This window comes from Notothenia coriiceps, unplaced genomic scaffold (genome assembly GCF_000735185.1).
Source record: "Notothenia coriiceps isolate Sejong01 unplaced genomic scaffold, NC01 NC01_scaffold00008776, whole genome shotgun sequence".
Taxonomy (NCBI): Eukaryota; Metazoa; Chordata; class Actinopteri; order Perciformes; family Nototheniidae; genus Notothenia; species Notothenia coriiceps.
The window spans coordinates 1-6,020 of record NW_011341477.1 but is presented as its reverse complement, the minus strand read 5'-3'; the positions used below and the strand labels follow the sequence as shown (position 1 = coordinate 6,020).

Here is a 6,020-nt window from a genome sequence, read left to right as displayed (position 1 = left end):
TAATTATTGAGGATTGATGAAAAGTTACTTACATTTTTTTTTCTTAATGTTCTAAACATTTTGGGGCCCCCGTCAGTCACGGGCCCTTAGAATCGTCCTAAGTTTTCACCCCCTTACTGCGCCCCTGGCACCCGGTACATTAATGAGAAACCCTAGTTTGTACATGCTCAATACATTTGTAACACTGTACACATCATGAACGTTTCTTTTTTCGGTTCACCAAAAAAAAATCTCACTCCAAGCTGAACTCAAAGGTTGGCAGCCCTGCTTGAACTCATCAAAGTTATCTATTAGCTGTTATTTAACCTAAAGGACTGTATGTTAACTTAGGCTAACTAACAGCTAATGCTAACTAGCGCTGATTTCAACCCTGATTTGTTAATTTTAGTACGGCTTGAACACATCAGCATGTAATCCAATGCAACCTCCGTTAGCTGTTAGCTATTAGCTGTTATTTAACTGTCTGCACTCTGCTGCACACTCTGCTAATACACAACAGCTAATGCTAACGAGCTATCCTGCAGATTTCAACCTTGATTTGTTGAAATGTCACAATATTTGTTACCAAATACCTCAATATTACATGTTTTAAATATTCAACCAATGACATTTGGATGAATATTGTAGCTAACAGTTAAGGGATCGGTTGCATTAAACTAGACACGTTCAAAGCACACTGCAAAATGTGATATTGGGGAAGGGAGAATTCTAAAGTTCAAGATGTGGTCAATGTTATCTTGTGAGATGTAGTTTTCAATGAGAAAGGGTCATATAATGTTTCAGCGCGGCAGTGCTCAGGGTTTAATGTGTCTCTTGCAGCGGTTACAAAGGATTGCAACTGGGTTTAATTACTGCTTTTATTATTATGTTATTCATCAAAGATTACACAACACTCAATGACTAACTCAATGTATGTATGATGGACTTTGTTAACTTTATTTCATCTATCCATTGTGCCAGTACTTTCTGATTTATGGGGGGATTAAAAGAGATTTCCAAAACCCCTTCTGTAAAAGCCTTTGACTAATATGAGAACTTTATCCTTTGTTCACATTTATGTTCACTATATTTGAAAGAGTCCCTCTCATGTTCAGGTTCTTATCTCTATATAATGTCTCTACTGGGACATGTCTCCATGCTTTTGTGTGGGAGAGAAACTCCCTCTGTAGCAGGGGGGTCAAACTCAAATACACAGTGGGCCAACATTAAAAAATGTGTACTAGTGGAGGGCCGGACTGGTTCAATGTTTATTGCAGAACGTATTGAAATGAACTTATTGCACATATTAAACCTGGAACTAACAAAGCTTAAATTACTGCCTATAAAAACAACATTAAACATTAAATAATCAGTTGCATTCATTTCTTATGGCTCTATCTGCAGCTTCTCCAGAGTCATTTCTTATGATTACATTTTCCCACAGGCCAACAACAGCTTCAAAAAAACCATTTCCCTCAAAGAACAAACCAGACATGCCCTGTGAGAGAAAAAGTGCAGAAGGAAACATCCATTAAACTCAGTGTGCTGCTCTGTGATGCTAGTTCAGATACTTGGCTTCTCATCTTAGGTGCAAGGTCATCAATGTTTGGGCTCAGGCTCTGAGCTGAGGGCAAGATCTAATAGTAATTAGAAATTATCCTGCGGGCCGAAATTAAATCTACCAAGGGCCGGATTTAGCCCCCGGGCCTTGAGTTTGACATATTAAAAAGGTGTTATTAGGGCAGTAAAACCACCAAGTGTTTGGAGTGTTTTTTCTTTGAACTTCAGACTGAGGTTAGGACCCTCTTCCTCATTGGCATACAGACACAGAAATAAATATATGTAAGTGAACGTAAATGTAGAAATATATTAAAGATTTATAAGAACGTGTGTTCTGTTTTATTCTCAACTTTTATTTATTTATTTCTACGTTCATTTGTTTTTTCCCAAATCTATTTTTTTTCCAAATGTATTTATTCATACATTTAATTATTCGTCTATTTATTTTGTATCCTGTATTTATTGCCGTATTTTATTTATTTATTCATGTTTCTTTTCATACATTTATTTATGCATTTATTTATTGATTTGATTTATTTAGAATGCTTAAAACAATAATACAAAAAATAATAATAATTAAATGAAACAAGATAATCATGATACTGTACAATCTTAAGCAGTATAAAATTGATAAACACAAATATTATTGACTTATAAATGATATATGAACAAATGATCTACCTAATTACATACAATATACATTTACAATTATGAATACATTATATATTATATATGATTATACTTATGTCATGTTCCGTCCTCCCTCAGGTATACTCCGCTGTTTGAGCTGCAGTACCGCCTCTCACCACACTGATTGACTTACATGTATTTGCCGTTAATCTATAGAGGGGCGCTGTTGCACCACGACAACGGTAGCGTGGCCGAGCGGTCTAAGGCGCTGGATTAAGGCTCCAGTCTCTTCGGAGGCGTGGGTTCAAATCCCACCGCTGCCAGAGTTTTAGCATGAAATTAAACACGAGGAAATGTTATATGTGTGGCCCATTTTGGAGTGTGTGTGCGTGCGTGCGTGCGTGTGTAAACCAGTTTTTTTCTTATTTTTTGGAAACCCAAAAAGTGTTATTGTGGTATTTTAAGGTCCCTGCACTGTCTTTGTATATACAGTATTTTTTGTAGATGTGTTACTAGTGTGTGTCTGTGCTGCAAAAAACCCATGGGAAAACAATGCTTTTTTTCAATGTAATGGAAAATAAACGGTTTTTAAATCTTACTTTTAATAACACGTCTTCACTGGAAAACCATTCAACATATTTTAAATCATCATCTTTTAACATCTCTTCAGTTTGTCTATTAAATAAATAATAAAGCATGTGTGTGTGTGTGTGTGTGTGTGTGTGTGTGTGTGTGTGTGTGTGTGTGTGTGTGTGTGTGTGTGTGTGTGTGTGTGCATGACATGCATGCCCTCTGCAGAACAGATCGATGTGTGTATGAATATGAAGGAGGCGTTATTGGGAGAAATTCTCCTGTAGCGTGGATAGTGATTTATTAGACGCTCTCTCGCTGTAATCCTCCTCTGTTGTTGCTGTTGTTGTTGTTGTTGTTGTTGTTGTTGAAGCCTTCAGCCATCAGGAGTCTATATCAGGGAGTATTTTATGTGTTTTATGTGTTTTGTATGTTTTATATGCACACATGCTTCACACAGCTGCAGAAAGATCCTTCACTTCAGTAAAAGTAAAAGTATAAGGTCAGGATACTCAGCTACAAGTAAACATTCAGAATGTTATTGCAGTAGAAGTACAGACGTTTTATTAGATAGGTGTACTTAAAGTACCACAAGTACAACGCAGTACTCTAGAGATGGGGGAAGTACTCAGGTCTTGTTCTTGAGTAAAAGTAGCAGCAGGGACGGTTCTAGGGGGGGCCAGGGGGGCCAGTGCCCCCTAACACTGACTTTGGACCCCCCTGTGGCCCTCCTGAAAATGAAAAAATGATTAAACGATTTCATGGATTACAGAATAGGCAGAACTAACAATATTTGTCATTCTAGTCGGACCCATTAGAGCAGGGGTCTCNCAGAAACAAAGAGGGAGAGCTCTCTCCTGTCAGACTGAGAGAGATAACTAAAGACCAAAGTGAACTATCTAAACACTCAGAGAGTCCCTTACCTGAGCTGTAGTTATCTCTCTCAGTCTGACAGGAGAGAGCTCTCCCTCTTTGTTTCTGAAACAGCTTCTAATATCCGTTAGCGCAGCTAGCTAACCAGATGCTAACAACAACAATGCACATAGTTTGGTAGAAATATACTGTAGCCTATAGGCCTAATAGTAAAGTTATTTAAGATGATGCCATATTTATTGAAGATTTTACATTATTCCCAGAAATTATTCAAAAGCATATTCTTCCAAAATACTATAGTATGACCACCAGGAGACTATTGATGTGTGTAGTGAGTTTGGTAGTAATAAGCTGTATAATAGTGATTGAATATTATTGTATTCTCTTTTTTCGGAGTTGCACTTTGCAGACGGTCCCTGGGCACTCGTTTCTTCTCCGGCTGCAGATAGAGACCAATGTAATGTGTCCAGCTCGGAGGACGGCGCGTATTGGCTTTTTTTTTTATCAAAATGTGATTGTAGTTCGTTGTCAACCTTACCACGATACTTAGGAGACGTCATTTGTGTCTGAAGCACGTTTTGTTCATGAGTTATTGATCCGTGAAATCAGAATCTGCCAATATCGTTCCAACTTTACTGAACTAAGCCAGAAGACTCTCATTTCGTAGACCGCTCGGTTTACTGTTCCTTCACTTTATTTTTTTTTTATACATTTATTTTGGATCAAAACTTAGCGTGAGGAAAGGCATGTGTGGCGTGAGTGCGTGAGATATGGGTTAATTGCGTGAGGGTTGGCAGCCCTGGTTCAATCTGCAAATAAATATTGNTTTTCGCGGGAGACTCCCGATTTCATTGCCCTCTCCCGGTTTCCTCCCGGGGTCATATTTCTCCCGCATTTCTCCCGATTTCTGACAAAATCAGATTTACACACGACTGTTTCCACTCGGACCTTAATACAGCTACACCATTGTTTGGTTTCCATGGTAACACGTCTCTTTAGTAGCGCGCGCAACTCAAAGTCTGAGAGGGTGAGGCAGATATTCACAGAAAACAGAACAAGAATCGACAACTACTCTACTCTCTGCTCACTCCTTTCCTGTAAAATACAGGTCCAGCCCACACATATGCTCCATCAAGGACGGTGCTACAGGCCGCAAGTCAGTGCACTTACAACTAGCCTACAATAAGCATGTTAATGTTAATCTAACAGCTCCGGCGATCCACTAGGACCCCCCCACAATTTTGCATTTTGAAATGCTCCCGATTTCTGAGGTCTAAAAGTTGGCAAGTATGGTTCACGGTAATCTTGTCAAATGTAGTTTTTGGTGAGAAAAAGTCAATAAATTGACACAACTGATGATTATCTATCAACATCTTATTTTATAAATGTTTTGTAATATGCTACAATTGTCTCAACATCAAGGTATTTGGTTTAAAAAATACTGGATATTTCACTACTTTTAATAGTGCTGCAGATTATTGAAAACTTTCAGATACAAGTAGGCCTAACATTGGCACTCTAACTCTTTTGAGGTTAATCTTTAAAAAAAGCCTGTGAGCCACTCAAAAACCAAAACATTTTTTAAAAGGAAATGTCATTTTTTGTCATAAAATCAGTTTCACTCACCATACAGAAATGATATTGGTGTCAAATCATACATTTTTGACCAAGTGGAAACCAAATTCAGCCGTCAAGAAATTACTCAGAAGCTTCTTTTTACGATGTCTTTGCCATACTATAAACAAAGAAAAACCTGCCAATGGACAACTGGGTAGCATAACATGCACGGTGGTGGAGGTGTTGGCGTGTAGAAGTACTGCTGACATCATGGTGTTCAGTCTCTGCTAACTAATTCTGCTGACATAGAAGACTATTAGTATTAATGTGGTTTAGAGTCCCAAATGCTTTCTCCTAAGCCCCGCATTTTTACATGTTGTGTTTAAAATGACACAAAAAAGCTCTGAAGAGGTTTCTAAACAGTAAATGTGACTCCCCCACAGTCATAAACAAATCATTCAATGCATGTGCGTCACTTTGTTAGTAAAAGTGGTGGGGACACTTTTGGCAGATTTTAAAAAAGAGTACTGCATTAAGCAACCCCCGCAAACAATACATATAATGTATACATATTCTTACTATCCTTTTTTAACAACTGCAATTGCTTTACTGTTCTCTTTTAAATTATTACTAATATTAAACGTGTCGCAGGTCCAAACAGCACTTGGGTCTCCAAGACACCCAAAAAGTGTGAAAAGTCCTCCAGATTTTCTGCAAAGTAATGGGGACAAATTGGCTATTTCCAATAGTGGTGGGGACATGTCCTCAGCGTCCCCAGTATAAATTAAGCCTATAATTAAATTCCAAAATCCCTGAAATTGGTCCAGTGGTTAAAGTTATTTGGGAAAATA

The 6,020-nt window shown here is 38.0% G+C and overlaps 1 non-coding gene across 1 annotated transcript; it reads left to right on the top strand.

The window, feature by feature from the left end:
* The first annotated feature begins 2,410 nt into the window (after positions 1-2,410).
* trnal-aag (transfer RNA leucine (anticodon AAG)) lies at positions 2,411-2,492 on the top strand. The gene has a single exon. It is a non-coding gene; the product is annotated as a tRNA-Leu (tRNA).
* The last annotated feature ends 3,528 nt before the right edge of the window (positions 2,493-6,020 follow it).